This window comes from Talpa occidentalis, unplaced genomic scaffold, assembly GCF_014898055.3.
Source record: "Talpa occidentalis isolate TD23 unplaced genomic scaffold, MPIMG_talOcc4v2.1 talOcc4.6, whole genome shotgun sequence".
NCBI classification, from domain to species: domain Eukaryota; kingdom Metazoa; phylum Chordata; class Mammalia; order Eulipotyphla; family Talpidae; genus Talpa; species Talpa occidentalis.
In genome coordinates, this window is record NW_023604972.1 from 52,330,839 (window position 1) to 52,349,512 (window position 18,674).

General features: G+C 38.8%; 1 protein-coding gene across 2 annotated transcripts in view; it reads left to right on the plus strand.

The window, feature by feature from the left end:
• Window positions 1-18,674, plus strand: part of ARHGAP24 (Rho GTPase activating protein 24) — a 775,334-nt gene that overhangs the window by 249,924 nt on the left and 506,736 nt on the right. Inside the window, exon 1 of one of the 2 annotated variants that reach the window (XM_054688428.1) lies at window positions 5,753-6,196. The exons of the other annotated variant lie outside the window; for it this stretch is intronic. The gene's annotated coding sequence lies outside the window, so the exon portion shown is untranslated. Of the gene's footprint in view, window positions 1-5,752; window positions 6,197-18,674 lie in introns of those variants that run through there. 2 annotated transcript variants of the gene reach the window in all.

Consider the following 18,674-nt stretch of genomic DNA (forward strand, 5'->3'; position numbering starts at 1 on the left):
ATATCTGAGAGGGGAATTTTGCTGTGCTTTGCATAGGGAGATGCTGCTGCTGACACATAAGTTAACAGAATCCAGAATTTGTACTCAAATGGCCTGAATTCAGGTCTTGTCTCCATATGTCTTAGCTTATGGGTTCTTGAGCAAGGTGTATGAAATGTTTCTCTCTGTACTCTTTTCTATACAATGTAAGCAGTAATAGATTTTTCATAAGTTTGCTTCAATGAAAAGTTATACATAGGAAGGTACTTTCAAAGCTATAAGGTATATTCCTGTTATTTTATTATCATTATTAACATGAATGAGTTATGATAATTCATTTGTACTTTCTTATTTAGCTTTCTTGCATGATAAATTGCCTAAATTGATAGTAAGAAACATTTAATTCTTGTTAATCTAATTGGTTTTAAGTACTTTGAAGTAATGGCCTCAGTTCTGTGTCTCACATTAACTGAGATACAGTCCACTCCAGGAAAATAACATTTTATCAAGTGTGAGATCAATTGCTTTTAGTGTCCAAGTTCATTAGTTGACTTAATAGCTCTACTGTGTACCTCAACTATGTATTTCCTATGATTGGGGTAAGAATCCATAATGCATTGGGTTCTCTTTAAGTTTCAAATTGTTTGAAAGCAGATAATGCAGGGGAAAATGGAAAAGAAGGCAAAATAGTACATTTTTTATTTAAAGAGTCTGGAGTAGGGTGGAAAAAGGATGTGATACAGATTTCCTAGGTAAATGATAAAGTTTGGAGTATACATAACACTGCATTTAGATGCATTTCAAGAACTTACTGATTAATTTCTTTTCTACCTGCTTGAGTATTAGGTAATAGAAAACTGTTTTTAAAGTTATATGCAATTTAGGTAGTGTTTATGTAAATAATTTGGGGAAGTAGGATTATTTTGCTTCTATGGAATATTTTAGTCTTCTAAAAAGTGTAAACCTAATGAGAATATTCCAACATGAGAATGAACTTGAAATCTACAAAAGGTATGTGTACTGAGAGTAAACCCATCTTGCTCTTACTGGTACTCAAATAAAATTAGATTTTTAAATATTATAAGTTTCATGTCAGTTTTATATCAAGAGTGAAATACCCAAGTAGGAAGTTGCATGCCTTGGGGACCGTTTCACTTTGTGGGTGTGCATATGTGATATAAATGGCATGGTGTTTGTGTATGTGTGTGCATGTGGTATATACACGTTGGTGAGTAGAGAAAGAAGAGAGGGTGTGGTGAGCAGGAATGTGAATGAAGGGGAATGAAGGCTGTCTGACAGAAATTAGGAGTCAGCAAGATCAAGGAAACTCTAGACTAGTGAGAGATTTAGAAACGACCACTTAAAGTATAAAGCAGAAGTTTTTGCTGGGAACTGATGGGATGGGGGTGGGGTGATCTGCACAACTTGGAAGGGAGAAGTTAATTCTTTAACAGAATGCAGTGAATGCTCCAGTCTTGGCTTAAACAGCATCAAAGAAAACCATTTTAATTGAAATCTGAGATTAGAATTTGGGCCCAGGCAAAAAGGACCCTGCTTGACTAGAAAAGGTAGGCATAAGCATGGTGGTGAAGAAACAACTAGACTTGTTCAAAATGTTAACAACACTTACCTCTGAATGGTGAGATTTTAAGTTTTTAATTTCTTCTTTTATGCAGTTTTGTAGCTTTTCCTCTTCATAGATTGAACATATATTATTTTTGTAATTAGTCAAAAAGTAACCTATTAATAATAAATTTCATCATGGTTGTTTTGTACTCTTACTCTGGGGTTCTAAGGAACAAGGGAATAGCATGGGGGCTGCCCCAAAAAGTATGTCAATTCAGTAAGAGAACAGTGATGGTTTCTACATGCTTTCCTAGGCATTTAAATAGGTATATAGCATTCTTCCCTTTTAAAGTCCTTAAGTGATGGCAGGCCTGTGATGCAACTGTAAAGGGTGGAAGTATTCTGCAGCCATAGTAGCCTTATTTCTTTGGTTCGTTCCTTTATTATCTTTCTCACAGGACTTGGCTGGATTGATGTGGTCTCATTTTAATAGTAGCAGTAGCAGCAGCAGCAGCAGCAGCAGTAGTTAATTTTGTTTCATTGCCCTGGAATGTGTGACCCAAAATGTTGGGGAGAATGAGCATGAAATTCATTCAATCTCTTTCCATCTTATTTAGCTAAGACAAAACTGCACTTTCTCAAGGAACCAGGAATAAAGAGAAAAAACAAAAAAAAACCCTGATGTTTTGAAACAGACAAACTTTAAAGCATAAACTTCTATCTAAATCCTTAAATCAGATCTTGGCATATTTAATACCCACACAAATTATGCATTGTTGGTGAGAGTCTGAAGGAAATGTTAAGATTTTGGCAATTCTTGACTATTCAGTTTTGTTACTGTGTTTTTTGCCCTCTTAGGAATTTATGTTCCCTTAAAAGAAAACATAATTAAAGAACCCAGTATCTTATATTAAATAGGCAAGTGGGCAATATGACAACACATTAGTAAGGTCTTTAAGGAATCTGGTAGAATCATAATTGTTAATTTAGTAAAGTTTATTAAAACACATGTTTAATCCATGCCTTTAAATAGTACTTTTTGACCCATATGCTTAAAATATTCGACAAAGTGATTATACAAACTCTTACTGAGAATCCTCCAACTACATTTCAATGAAAGTGACCTGACGAAAACAACAGCCAGGGGACTCTGAGCGTGTTTTTCCTGTCCTTGACGCTGGCAATGCTGATACTCCAAACTTGTCCAAGTACAGTGAGGTCATTATTTTCTCCTTACTCCCCTCCTCCTCCCTCCTCCACCCCTTCTCCATTTCTTACTCATCCTCCCATCCCCCTATTCTTTATCTTCTCCTTTTCCTTCCCCACTCCCGGACCTCCCTCGCCTCCTCCACCTCTTCCTCTAATTTCAATTCTGGGTCCCTGGCATTCATCTTGTCCTGGAGGTATTGATACAGCAATGTCTTTCCTGCTCTGGAGAGACACTCTCTTCCCCCTCGAAGTTTCTTTCATCCTAAACAAGCCTTATAGATACGAGGTTTATAACTAGCAGTGAGGAAGTGATGGGGGCTAGGGAGCAACAGAAGGACACCATACCTACTATAGGAATCTGCACATACACTCATAGCACAGGCTGTGCATACACACTCAATGACTAATGATCTGTTTTCTTTGAACTAAAACCTTTTCTTTGAACTGATTTCCTGCCCTGATGATACCCAGTGAGTGCTGGAAGTTGATGCCATCAGAAATCAACCAAGCGGGCCAGAATTATACCGAACTCAAGATAATTGGAAGCTGACAACAAGCTCTGGGGGCTGAACACGGTGAAAAAGCAGGAACATTAACTACGATGGGGGCTGTCCTGCTGAACTAATTCACTTATGACTGTTTTCGTTCAACTTGCTACAAAAGAGCCAGGTAGAGATGAAATGTCAGAATGGTTTCTTCAGGCTGATATGTCTACCATTCTCAGATTATTGCCAAGCTGTCTAAACAAATGTATTTCTTATAAATTCAGTAGTAGTGACAGCCCCCAGGACCCAGCATTAATGGCAACATTATTACATATCTCTGTTTAAATCTGAGACCCCTCAAATCCTGCCTCTCTCTCTTTTTTTTTTTAAAGATTTATTTATTTATTTACTTATTTATTTATACAAGCACTGGGTACAGTCAGAAGCGCGGGAGGGTGAGAGAATTCACCAGAGCCAGAGAGGGGAGCAGAACAGGCAGAAGGACCAAAGCACACTGCTGAGGGGAGCAGCAGGCAGCAGGAGAGGTCTGCGCACCATGTGGGACCCTCGCCAGTGGCCGGGGATCGAACAGGTGCTGCAGAGGCTGTGGGCAGCCTAGCAACCCAGCACTCAACCACTGTGTCACTGGGGAGGCCCCCTGCCTCTCTTTTATGCTGACCTTTAATAGACTCCTCTAAGGGCATCTACTTATGACACGCTCAGAGTCCCCTGGCTGTTGTTTTCCTGAAAAGTTAGTCCTCACCCTTGAATCATTTGTGGGTTTTATGGAGTTCCTGGAAAGCACACCTTTAATTCAGAATAGAGTTGAATGGCAAAATTCAGCATTAAGTGATTCCCTGGACAAGCTCTCACCAGAGACCCTGGAATTTTTTATTTATTTATTTATTTATTTATTTTTTAGGATTTTATATATACTTTACATCATTCTTCCTTTTTGTACAATGTATGCTTCCTCCTCTCAGGTGTAGTCACCATAAAATTCCCACCACCAATTCACCTGTGCACCATCACCATAGTCATGACGAATGCCATCTTCTTGGAGTCTGTAGCAGTCACATCAGCATCCTCCTCTGTTAGAATCTTTCAAATCTCTTAAGAGTTTATTTCTCCATTAAAGGTACTCCAATCTGTATACAGGATGTTTATCAGCCCCAATTAATCCACAAATAAGAGAGGAATATCATAGTCTGAGTCCCATGAACAACCAAGCATTTATAATCCAGCTTATACTCTTTGTCACAGATTCTTTGTTCCTAAAGGGCTTCTGGGAAAGGAACACAGCGGTCCTTTTGTAGAGAAGTAGAAGGGAAAATGGGAACTTATATTAGTAGTTGTATTCCTTCTTGCTTAATTCCTATCAACTCACACTTGTCTTCCTAAGGATTTTGAATCCATCAAGTGTGTGGATTTCATTTTTGTTAATTTCACTGCTTTCCAGTTTTCATATAAAACTGCCCATTGCCATCTACCTGCCAGAGTATATAGCCATCTGACTTGATGAACCTCACATATTCCTACCAATTAAAAAATATGCTGTATTATTTCCAGCTAGGATCCCCATACACAATTTTAAAAAGAAAGTGCCAAAGAGATTTTTCTCCCACAGAACTTAATTTGATTCATTAAAGGGATGAGAATTCTCCAGCCAGAAAATGGGCTATCAGTGGGATATCAGTCCAGGATAAGGCAGACCCTCAGGAAGACTTAGAAAATTCAGAAAGAGAGTAACACAAAGAACCTATCAGTGTCCACACAGAATTTTGGTTTTGGTGTTACTAAATTTGAATGTACTCTTCCATAATCCTGGAGATCCCTAATGAAGACACTCTTATGTTGTGCCTAAAGATATCTGGTGACCATTTCTAAATAACATAATACAGCGATCTCTGTAAAGCTTTTTGAAATAATTTAAGCTGACATTCCAGGTAACCAATACTGTAAAATCTGCAATAGTGAAACGTTTACTGTTTTGTCTTCTTTCATTCTTGTGTAATCCCAAGAGTTCTGAAACCACTGATAAGGGAGTAATTATGCTTTGTATTTTTCTAAGGATCTAACTAGAGGGCATCGATCTAAATTAACATATCTAGGAACACAGGTTTAATGACCCCGGTAATTCTGATTGGAGAAATACTATTTGATACAGACCACTAAGAATAGCAAGTAAAACTGGGGGTGGTGTGGGGTGGGGGGTTGGGGGGGTTGCTATTTGGCCAAAGAGAGGAACGCTCCTCGAGTGCAGAGACCTATACTGCCCATCCTTCTTGAATCCACAACCGCAAATCGGTGACAACTTGTAAGTGTGATACACATGAAAGACACCCTGTGGTGTCACTCGGGCTCCATATAACTAAGCAGGGAGGCAGTGGGCAAGCGCAGGGTTCCTCTTGATCTCCCCCAGCAGTGCGGCTCCAATCTTCTGATGCTGCCAGTTGCCAAATGAAATCTGAAACCCCGGGCTGCGTCTGAGGGTTGGCCGCACTCAGTTGTTCCAGCCTCTTGTACTGTATATTTACACATTCACACACAATCACTCTTTCTAACTTCTGGGACTCTTCTTTGCGCAACTGCTAGGATTTCTCAAGTGCATGTGGCAACTAAGCCCAGCTCCGGGTGGAAACCGGCCGGGCTCCCGAGGGCCAGGGGAGCTGTCAAGGCTGTGGCGGGGACAAGAGAGGATCCTCGCGGGGTCGGCGGGGGGAAAACACCCACAACTTTGCACCCTAGACTCAGCTCTTTTGGCCGCTGCGTATTTCCTCCTTAAGGACCGCGGTGCGGCCAAGTGCATGGGGCGCAACACTTCCCCTCGTCGTGGGAAGTAAAGGAGCCTTCCCCTCCTCCTTTTTGCTTTTCTTTTTCTCGTTCGGCTCGTCCGGAGGGCCGTTTTCGTCCGAGCAGCCTCCGTCCTGCATCTGTCTCGCGCTCCGAGGAGGAGGGTAGGTGACGCCGCTGCAAGGGTATGCGCCGGGGCCGCCGCGGGAGGCTGGGACGCTGGACGCGGCCTCCATGGCGCGGGGGCTGCGGGCGCAGTTGCCAGCCCCTGGGGAGGAGGCGGCTGGGGACCAGGAGGGAGTGCGGGATCCCGCGGTGGCGCAGAGTGTGTGTTTGTGTGTGTGTATGAGAGATGGGGAACAATGCTGCTTTTTCATGACACCAACAGCGCAAGCTGTGACTATATGTTGTGTGTTTTAGGGCTTAAAAATAGATGGAATTGATAAAAGTTGCTTGGGTAATTCAGTTCCCTGCTAACTATCCATCCTCCACCCCACCCTCATCCCAGTGTTTCCACTGGTGTCTTATGAGATTTCCTAGAGAACAGTCATACAGAAGTAGGTGTTAATAATAAACACTTCTACTGGAAACACGAAACAGTGGAGAATTTTCTGTGAAATTTAAGACACCCTAAAGGTTTGTCTGGATTTTTGGGGGACAAAAAGTAATATTTTGAGGACATGCGCATCTTCTTTTGAGGATGTATGTGCAATATGTACTTGTTCCAGGACCTTTCCTGATTCATTGTAATTTATTTTTTAAAAAATACTGCATTTCTTTTATGAGGTTCCAAATAGTAGGGGAGATAATGTTACTGTGGATTCCTTAGAGGTGATAAGTTTTCAGTACCAGACTCCCTTATAGTCTGTATCTATGAGATCTGTCTAATTAATTTCAATTAAAAGATTATCTCCAAGTAATTTTTGTTTCCATCATAGTTTATTTTATAGTGTTTTAAAACCTACAAGGTATCATTTTTTAATCTCTCTAAAAATAGTAAATAAATAAACCTTGCTGGGTATTTGAAATATGAAAGTTGTAAAGGGTTTGCTTATCCATAAGTAAAACAATATGTGTTACTGTGTCTACTCAGTGAGGCAAATTAATTGAAATCCAAGGATATTTACAGTAGAGTTAAGAGCTTTGCTCAATTACTGCAAAGAAGGACAGACAGATTAAATACAAACAATCTGTCCCCTGACTCTAATTAGAACTAAAAACTAAACCTTAAGGGAAAGAACAGATATTGGTGTTAAGCTGGGCATCATAAACACACAGAATTAATATATTATTAAAAATGTATAAAGTATGAAGCCACATCAGACTTGTTTAGATCTCACTATCCCTTTTAAATTTCTTTATTTCATTTTTATTTTGGAACCAACCTAAGTGTCCATCAACAGACAAATGGATAAGGAAATTGTGGAATATATACTCAATGGAATACGACATAGCTATTAAATTTCTTAGTACTTCTCTTCTTTGGAGGATATTTCAGCTTCTAAAAGATCCCTGTAACACTATTCCCCATTTTTGTCTTCCCTGACTTCCTGACCTTCAGGTAGGACATCACCCTTTACTGAGATGTCAGAGAATTCACCTTAAGATAGTTTGGAGACTGAGATATTGGCTAAACTTTAAAATAAATAGCTTCCTCCTACCACTCAGAAGAGACTTGTTCTTGGTGGGAAAATCTTTAAGTTGGAATTAGGGATAAACTGTGAGTTATTCGGTACTGGAATTTAGTTTGAGTTATGGATAAGGAATATACAACTAGCATGTTAAAGGAAGAAGAATCTGTACTTTTTTCTGTGTGTGAAAGGCTGTTGAATTCAATGTCTCCTTGATTTTCAACTATATTATTTGGTTTTATTACTTAATCTCAGGGGTATGGATTTGAGAAGGGGGAGGGATTCTCAGTAATGTTCTTTGGGGGCTTTATCTACTGTGAACATGAACCATTTTGAAAATACAAACCTGGTAGTAAATGGGAAAAACTTAATTTCTTAACAGGAAAATTATTGTAGAAAAAAATTGGCAAAACATAGATTTAGGTATAAAAAGTGAAAAATGGACTGAAATCCTCAATGAAATCTTTTCAGTTTTTGCTGGGATAGTAATGGGCAAAGCTCTGAGAGTTTCCATCAGTCATGGTTTTATATATTGTGTGATCTGGGACTTGCTGGGTAAAGAGTAGGAGGTATGGGAAGTGGGGGCTGGGCAGGAAGAATGAAGAATGTGCAGCAGGTGGTGATGAGTGCTTTGAGTCTGATTATTTTTGCTGTCTTGCCCAAAGGCTACTTGGTGTTTACCAACAATGCAGTAATTTTGCAGTAACCTATTGGACCACTGAAGTGTATTTCCTTTGTGGCCCTTTTCTAGTCTAGGCTGGTTTCTCAGGCATGAAAGCAGGACTTTGCTGCAAAGTCCAGGCTGTGCATTTGGTTCCCACTCTTAGTGTTTACCATGTTGTATGGCTACCGTAGGTACATGTAGTTATTTTCCTGTGGCATTTTTTGGCCACTGGTGAAGGATCTTTTCCCATGAGTGTATCTAAAGCTGATTCCTTCTTTCCAGGTTTCCATTTTTGGTAAGGGTAAATTCAAGATGGAGGATGTGGATAGAGCTTCAGCTTGGAGCCCAGTTAGAAGGGGCAGCTACCCAGCTGATCACGTATAGGTGTGGAATAAGTTGAGGATAACTAGAACTTGAGACATTCATTTTAGGCTGATCATATTTTGCTGAGAAACAAAGCAGAAAATTTTTGAAATAAAAAGATGCCAGTGTGCTCTTAAATCATGGTAAAGGATTGAGACTTCTCTCAGATGGAGAAAAGTATTTAAAAATTAAATTGCAAGTAGCCAATTTAAACGGGAAGTAAATGCTCTTCATGCGAAGAGTTAGAACCACATACTGAGTCTTGAAATGGTAAGCCATCTGTCTTTGCTACGTGGACTGAAAGTTTACAAGAGTATGATGGTTTCAGTGGCTAAGTAAAAGCACATTTGCAGTGAAGGGATTATTGTGATGAGTCAAAGAATGTTCAATTTTCAGAAATTATTGTGTCCATGTGTGCTTTTAAGCAGCACACCCTCCACCGTGGCATTACCATTGTGTGTCTTTGTGAAGTTGACATCCATTTGTGTGAGTTCCTTGTTCTAGAATGTTTGGCAGATCACAGTGACCTATAACATTAACTCTAAACACTTTAGTATAGTGACTAAGAGCTCTGCAAGGCTGTACCTTTTTAGTTTTCACTTCCCACACAAGAACCCCTCACTGCTCACACTTCTGATTTCTTATTCTTGGGTTTTCATGCTGTAACACTGTCTGCCTCGAAAGTTCCTCTTGGTTCTTGCTAGTTCAATCAAGTGAGACTTCCTTTTAGAGAACTTACCAATTTCATGCAGAGAGAATAAATCCTTTCATCTTGTCATTTGCTATTGTGTTTTGAACATACTTCGAATATTTATCTACTAATTTTTATGTGCCCCCTACCGACTCTAAACAATAACAGTGCATTTCATAATGGGTGTAGTGGTGGCAGGCAAATTACCTGTATCCCAGTGCCCATCACGGTGGTGTCTGAAATGTAGGAGACAGTAATTAAAATTTCCTTAGTAAATGGGCAAAGTCATGAATGAATAAAGTACTGGTGGGCTTTAATTTACACAGATAGTTAAATCCCCAAAAGTCTATTTGAATGTTTGTTTGGACGCAGGTTATTTTCTAAAAGTAACAAGGCTAAAAAATTCTCTTGCCATATCAGCCCATTACTTAATTCTGACAATAGATAAAATATTGTGCTCTTGCAATTCTAAGCAAAAGCAAAACAAAACAAAAAATGCTGTGAAATCTTTTTTTTTTTTTTTTTTTTTTGGAAATCTCAAAATGCACTTGAACTTAAAAATGATCTGTTATGGGCCTCCCCGGTGGCGCAGGCGGTTGAGCGCCGCACAGTGAAGCTGTCCGCAGCCTCTGCGAGAATCCCACATGGCGAAGCAGACTTCTGTCTCACCTGCTACTCCCCTCAACAGTGTATTTCTTCAGTCTGCCTGTTCTGTTCTCAGCTCTGTCTACAGTGAATCCAATCACCCTCCCACGCATCTGACCTGTACCCTGGTTCTTGTATAAAAATAAATAAATTAAAAAAAAAAGAATTAAAAAATCTGTTATACTAGATTCACATTTCCCACAATTTTTATATTATACTAATAAAATCTGTAATCTTATGAAATCCCAGTGGGAGGTCTTCTATTTAATTGTGAAGGCTAATATTAGCGCTAAACTTGGAGATTCAGTTGCCTGTGGGGTAGGCAATAATCTTAATTAATCAAACAAAATAGAAATACTAATTTTGGCTATTTAATGATTATCTTCAGTGCTAGTGCTTGAGGGAAACTGGATGTAATTAAAGGAGAATGTGAAGGTGGGTGGAGAGGAAGATAGAAGATGGCCATCTTCTTTCATGTAACTGATTATTTTACTGATTTACTTTTCATCTGATTTGAACATTTATCCAAAATTCGGATTTAAGCAAATCTAAAAGTTCTTGAAAAACATTGTCTTTGTCCACATTTATTTCTGCTGCTTAACATGAAGAAGGGGTGTCTTACTTCATTTGAGCCAAACTAGAAATTGATTCATTAAATTTTCAAGACAGTAATACTTTTTCACTTGTACTCCTGCTGTTTAGCACATGGATGATTTTTCAATAAAAAATGCATAATGATTGTGTTTCAGGCATTAGGCAGGACCCTACATTCAAGGTGCCCCATGTTTAGTAACTCTGAGAAGACCAGATAAGCTAATCATTTATATTTAAGAGGCTAACCACTCATTTCTCTAAATTTTCTCTGTTTCCATATGTGTAGTTATATGACCAGAAATTAACCTACCTTAATCACATTACAGCACCTTTTTGTTAAACTGTCCCCATTACACTATGCTTTAATATACATTTTTTTCCTGAGAGTCAAAAGAGAGCTTACACAGAAAAAATCTTGACCCTTGTTACGTTATTTCAATATTCCATATGAAGGATCTTTGCTTTTTCTGCTTTAAAAGGTGTTTATCTTTGGATAACTAGTGTTTTTGTTTTTTGTTAAGAAGAAAAGAGACTAGATCACTTTGGGTTAACTAGTGACTTTTTTTTTTTTTTTTTTTGGTAAAAAGAAAAGACTGTGTTTCTCATTTTGGCCCATCACCCTAGAAGTTCGGAACTACATTTGATACTCAGTGGTACCCTCAAAGTTTTCTTATGACATGGTTTGCATTCTTTAGTCATACTTTAATGTACCTATCAGACCCTTACCTTTGAACTAAGTTAATTCAAATACCTACGGAAACAGGTTGATTGTCCTCTTTCGTATTTTTAACTCGTTTTAGACAGATAGTTGAATATATTTATATTTTTGTAGCTCCAGTTTGTCATTTTAGAACCAACATTTTTTCCATATCAAGCTAATGTAATTTAGTAAGTATTATAGAATTGAGAATCAAAACCAGATCTATTGAATCCAAATACTCTGCTAGTTCTGTTATGTCACCTTTTTCTCAGCACTTCCCTCCTCAGTTATTACTTTCAGAGTCATAATCTGAACGTTTCAATGAATTTGACATACTGGTGCAGAACCTGGTCTCAACATGGTCTCCATGAAGTGCCATTGGTTCTCTTGCAGGGCTTTAGGATGACAGCATTTTTGTGCTGATGAACTGAGGCTCCTGGGAAGGGTCACCACTCTCCAGGTTCTTTTGTGAGGAAAAAGAAGTTCCGTCTACCATAAGCCAATAATTGACTCCATCTAGAGCTATCAGCCTAACCAGACTTTATTTCCTACCAAGAGTTTAACAGAGAAAGTGTGGCCCAGGCAGCTTCAAGGATCAATTCCAGTACTCAATTCTTGGAGATGGGGACATGCCCCAGGAACACTGAAAACAACAGATGGAGGAGGAGAGAGGGAGAACTGAGAACTAATGACCCAACTTGAGAACGTTGAAATACAGCAGGAAGTTATGGTTTCTTTGGGGAGCAACATCTCAGAAGGAGAGATAAGTTAAGGTACTGGCAGCGGTACTCACTGGCCACACAGAAATGAATTGGGAAATAAGGAAAAGTAATTTCCAAGCCAGTTTTTCAAAAGGAAGGGACAATTATCACAAGCATTTTTGGAGTGTTTATAAAGATACCTAAAAAGACAAATTTCCAGTCTCCTTGCAGCTTCATCTTTGATTGATCATTGCATTGGGATATCTTCTAAAATTTCTTCCCACTAGAAAGAAGTTGTAGTAAAAAAAGATGGGCCAAGGTCATCAGCAATGCCTGATGTTACCTTGTTGTTTTTTTTTTTAAGATTTATTTATGTAGTTATGTATTTATTTATTTATACAAGCATTGGGTATAGTCGGAAACGCGGAGGGTGAGAGAATTCACCAGAGCCAGAGCGGGGAGCAGAGCAGGCAGAAGGACCGAAGTACACTGCTGAAGGGAGCAGCGGGCGGCAGGAGAGGTCTGCGTGCCATGTGGGACCCTCGCCTGGCGTGCAGGGATGGAACCGGTGCTGCAGAGGCTGCAGGCAGCTTCGTTATCAACCCAGCGCTCAACCGCTGTGCCACCAGGGAGGCCCTAATGTTACCTTGTTACACCTAATTGTAGAGCTTAGCCATACCGACACCAGTTCAGAGTTTCCTTTTTTTTTTTTGTATCCTATGAAATGTTTTTAATTGTGCAATGCTAATGATTTTATATAAAGGCATCTTTGGAGTATACAGAGACCTCATCCTTCTCACATTTATGATTTGCTGATTAGAGATTTCATGTTTTGGTAAACTCACAATTTCATCATAGAATTACTTTCTTGTATCCATGGGGTCATCTTGGTCTTTGGTAGTCTTGGCCTTTGGTTCCTAGAGACAGGTGGAGACCACAAGGAATTTCTGGGTGACGAACGCCCATGCAACAGATGGAGCTGCTAGAGGAAGCTGAGTGGGAGAAGAGCAGGTAACAAGTGTCAGAAGTCAAGATATCAAGAACAAAAAGGTGAACCTGACAAAACATGAGAACTAGAAGTTGAGGGAAGGGAGAAAGTGTCTGAGTGGCAATTAAGAATTCAGTCGCTATCTAAAAATATATATAACAATTATTGAAGCCTTATTATGTGCTAGTTATACCAAGCAGTTGTCATGGGATTTCTCCTTTAATCATCGCATCATTCATATGGGCTCTATTATAATCTCTTTTATAGGTGGGAAAATTGAAATAGGAGAGGCTTGATAGTTTTCTAAAATCATACAGTCACTCAATGTTTGATCTGATATTTAAAGCCAAAATATTTCATTCCAGAACCAGACCGGTATTCCAACAGGACTCTGATATGCAAAAGTTTTGTTGCATTAGCCTCTCTGAACCAAAGAGTTCCTCTCTATCAGGATGAGCGCTAAATAATACTTTATAAAGTTATTATGCATTTTAATTTATAAATGACCAACACATATACAGAGGTAACTTTCAATAGTTATTAATAATAAAATAAATGAACATGGGAGAAATGAGTAGTATTTTTCAAGGTACAGGTTTTGATCTGTCAGTGATCATGAAATGAAAGCAGTGGTTCATGACTAATGTTTCTTTTTTTTTTTTTAAAAGATTTATTTATTTATGCATACAAGTACTGTGGTATAGGCCAGCAGTGTGGGGGTGAGCGGATTTACCAGAGACAGAGAAGGTAACAGAATAGGCAGACTGACTGAAGTACACTGCTGAGGGGAGCAGTGGGCAAGACAGGAGAGGTCTGCTACGCCATGTAGGTCACCTACCTGGCCTGGGATTGAACTCGTGCTGCAGTGGCTGCGGATAGCTTCATAGTTTGTGTCTTAATCCCTTGCACCATCAGGGGGGCCCTAATATTTCTTTTAAAATGAAAAGCAATAGATAGGATGGAATGGAATAGAAGAACAAATCAGCATTCATTATATATAGTAAAAATAAGAATTACTTCTTGTTTTAATTTTTGTTTTTTCACTGGTGTGTGTGTGTGTGTGTGTGTGTGTATATGTATGTCTCATACACTGGGTGAAAAAAAATGTGCTTCTGATTATAACCTTCAAAAGATAACTTTAATCATTTAAAGTAGAAGTTCTCAAAATTTGGTCCCAGGACCAGCTCTGTTAGATATCCAAGTTACTTAGCCCCACCTGGACACAGTATTTTATGTTTTAGCAGTACTTTAGGTGATTAAGGTCATTATGTATTCAAAGTGACATTTGGAACACCTTTAAAAGTTAGGTAAGGGCATGTCTAAATTACTTGAGAATGGTGAGAAGTACATGTACTGACTAAACATTTTCATTTACAGAATGTTGTTCTGTGTTGTATGATTTTGATTTTATGTAATTGTTTTATCTTATTTTTCTATGCAGCTAGGTCACAAAGCAAGTGGGTATGTTCCACAAAAGTCCAGTTATATGTAGAAGGATGCTGAATAGTTAGAACCTGTACTTTCTTCTAGCTCTACCAGATAAACTTTTAACATTCTTTGTGAATAACATGGAACTCTGAAAGTTGTGTTCAATTTGTAACATTTTAGTGAAAATAATCCAGAGGCCTGGACAGCTGTAAAATTAGGAATTAATAAGGAACTCATAAAAAAACTGTACTGAATATTTTGATAACTCAGATAATTATTATTTTTTTAATTTATTTATTTATGAATAAAAGAGCTGGGGTATAGGCCAGAGATACGGGGTGTGAGAAGACTCACCAGAGACAGAGTAGGGAACAGAACAGGCAGACTGACTGAAATACAATGCTGAGGGGAGCAGCAGGTGAGACAGGCCGGGGATCCAACTTGTGCAGCAGAGGCTGTGAATTGCTTCATCGTGCAGTGCTTAACCCCTTGCACCACCAGGGAGGCCCCCAGATAATTATTTTGAAAAACACATGCAGGCAAGAGATTGGCAATCCTGTTAATTCAATTGATACTGATGAAAAATTTAAAAACCATTTTGTTAAAAATGGAAGTAACAGGTTTTTATATTGGGAGAGTTTATTTCTTCTCAAAGAAAACGATGAATGTGTTCAAGATATTTCATGTATTGTGTACCTTCATTTTAAAGAGAGAGCAGGTAACATTGTATTGATGAGTATTGTTTGTGATATCCTTTAGTGCAGTGCAGTGTGTTTGGTTTTGGTTGAAAGGGGTGTGTGTGTGTGTGTGTGTGTGTGTGTGTGTTTTAAAGATTCATTTATTTATGCACACAAGAACTGGGTTGTAAGCCAGAGGTGTGGGGGTGAGAGGACTCACCAGAGGGAATGGGGAGCAGAGCAGGCAGATCTACTGAAATACACTGCTGAGGGGAGCAGCAGGTGAGATAGGAGAGGTCTGCTGCGCCATGTGGGTCAGCTCCCTGGCTGGGGATCGAATTTGTGCTGCAGTGGTTGGTGATAGCTTGATAGCACTGTGTCATTAGACCTCGTGCCACCAGGGAGGTGTGTTTTCTTTAAGACTTAAAAACAGCATCCAGATTCACTACTTAGGATGATATCACCTTGGATTTTTTAAAAGCAGCTTTTCAATGAGTGTAGTTCTTAGTGGTGTGAATGTATTTTTCAGCACAAAAAAAGTGTCAGAAAAAATGAGCTCCAAGGGTAAGAAATTCTACCTTCTGGCTCGCTGTTGGTAAGTTTTCATGTGTAAATGGTAGCTTAAGAGATGTTTCAAAAGATCCTTCTTTAGTTTGCATTCTATGGTTGGAGAAGAGAGGACTGGAAAAGAGTGAGGGGTGGGGACCTTCATGCTACCTCTGTATTAATTAGCATCTGTAAACTCAACCATATCCCTGCGGTTTTCTGGGCTTTAGTCACTTTATCTGTGATCTAAGGACATTGGATAAATCCTTTCTAGGATTGTTGCAGCCTTGAAAAAAGAGTCTGGTACTAACTGGTGCTATGTTTCTCTTGAACAGCTTTGATAATAGTGTGGCTCTTTGTATGCATTGGTCGGGCTGGGTGAAGATCTGAAAATTGTATACAGCACATGAGAAAGTTTATCTTGCCCTTTGCTTGACAGATTTCATGTGCCAATAAGCTAGTTTTCATCAGCTGTGCATTTAGGCACATAGGAGATGCCAGTCACTAGGAGGCATGTGAAAATGTGTGAGGGTGTCTTTACTCATCACAATGAGTGGGTGAAGCTACTGACATTTAGTGCCCAGGGGTCAAGAATGCCATATATCTTGCAATGTGTGTGACAGCTCCTAACCGCAAAGAAATTTCCCTCCCCCAATGCCAAGGACGTCCCCATAAGAAACTAATGATGTTTAAAAATTGAGTTTTAACTCATTCTGTTATAAAGTCAGCTGGGAAATTGGAAATGAAGTTGTATAGTTTCTGCTATTTCAGTAAGAGAAATGCAAACAATATCTATTCTTAGATGACAACTGGTGTTTATGATGCCCGGGAGAGAACAGCGCTAGTTCTCTGCACTATATATGCAGTAAGAAAAGTAGTAAATATCCCAGCTCTGTTAGTACCGTGTGCAAATATAACTTGAGGATATATTAGGAATAGTTTCTTTGAATACGAAATTACTAGTTTTCTGATGATGACCATAATTTTATTGCAAGGGCTTGTATAAGTAACTTCATTGTAACTACACATTTTTTGTTGTTGTTGTTTTGAAATAAATGCCATGAATAATGCAATACACACATAGAATTGATTCCCTATGATAAGAATATGAGTACTTCTTGTTTCTCCTCTGGCCTTTTCTGCACTTGGGGAGACCTTGTAAATGCCAGGTCAGATAAGGAGTAAAGCCATTCAGCCAGAGTGATTCATCCAGGACTGTCCCAAGGTCCTTGAAAATACTTTCAAAGTGAAGGTGAACTGGTCTTGGAATCACTTAAATCACAGGATCATTTACTAAGTTTTTTCTCTTTTCCTTCTTGCATTTGTCAAGTCCTTGCTTTGATAATGTGTACATTTTTAAACTACTGCTTATATTCTGTTCTTAGCTACTGTAAGTATAAACGGATAAAATTGTTGTCTAGAACATCAAAGTCACCTTGATATTTTTCAGCAGTGAAAGAGAACTCTGCTTTCTTTGCTAAAGCTGGGCCTTAAAACCTCTGCAGGAGGTGGGAAAGGGTAGGTGGAGTTGAAATGTGTAACTTTTCCAATATTTTGGTAAAAATTTAGAATTAAGAAGAAGGTTGAAATTACAGAATTAAGGGGGAAAAACTTCGAGTAATCTTTTATGTTCATTATCTTGCTAGCCCTTTACAATATTAGCCTCAGAGCAAATTAAAAGTTGTATGCTACATTCCCCTTAGAATGAATTTATTTGACTTCAGAACAAAATTCCACTTACAAAATAGCTATTAAACATCTCACCTCAATCCTTTAATAAGGAAAATGAGTTCGGAGTGATTTAGATGACTTGCCGTAGAACACAATCAAGATTAGGCTGACCTGTATCTTAATTTTTGGTTATTAATTTTTCTACTGCTGTATTCTTCACAGGTCTTTCCCATTTTTGAGTTCCTTGGGACAATGAAACCAAAATGCTAACTTAGGCCTCTGATGCATATAATGAATTGTCTCCTCCTTTCTGCAACTAGAGGGTAATAGTTAAGTAACATCTAGCGAAATGGAGAAAAGAGTCACTCATGATTTTCTGTACTCCATTATTTAGGTGAGAAATTATGGCTGAGAAAAAAGAAAGTGAATCTGTAACTATCATTTAAAAATATATTTTTGTTGAGCCTGGGTTAACCCAAAAGGCATATATACCATATGAATATGATTTCATGGACTGTATTAAAACCAAGGTGTAACTTGTAATACTTTCCAGTTTTGGTTTCATTTGGAAGTTAACTCCTTGTCATAATAATTATGTTAAACCCATTTATTACCAGTGTTCTTAATACACTGTAGTTTTTCAATTGGGGAAGACTTCAAACCAACAGAACTGTACATTGTCCTCCTATTTGATGTTCATAATTCCTGAAAAAAATAGAAGGAAGCTTTATAGTACTTAACAATTCAGAGATTTCATGCAGAACAATAAAAACAGGAAAACCAACTGGTTTATCTTTTTAAGAACTGCCTTGACAGAAGAGTCAAAAATCAGGATGGAAGATGAGTGAGAAAACAGAAGAGAGAGAGAAAGGAGCTCATGGCAACTGATATGTGAAGCTAAGAAACCGGGGGAGTTCTTTCTATGTGCAACTTGTATTGTCTCTCTGTTTGCCGTACCATCCTCTACTGTTTAATGTGCAGAACATTCCAGTGAGTATCCTTAGCTTCCTTGACATGAGCCTGAGACTGGGCTTGAAGACTCTGGGAGACTCCTTTCTGAAACAGGGGGAGGATAAATAGAGCAAGCCTTTTAGCACCTGTCTCAGCTGGTTGTGGAAGAGCAAGGTGAGACATTGCGCCACTGAGTTGTAGATACCAAAACCTGTTGCTCCGTGTATGCTGCTGGCTGTTCTGAGAAGGGTAGGATGTCATCTGTCACTCTAGCCAAACTTCTGTATATCAAAGGAGAGAATACCAGATGCTTAGACTTCCTTCTGTTTGCATGTGGCACAGTGTTGTCACATCTGGAACTCTGCTTCTGCTACATTTATTTTTAAATGAGA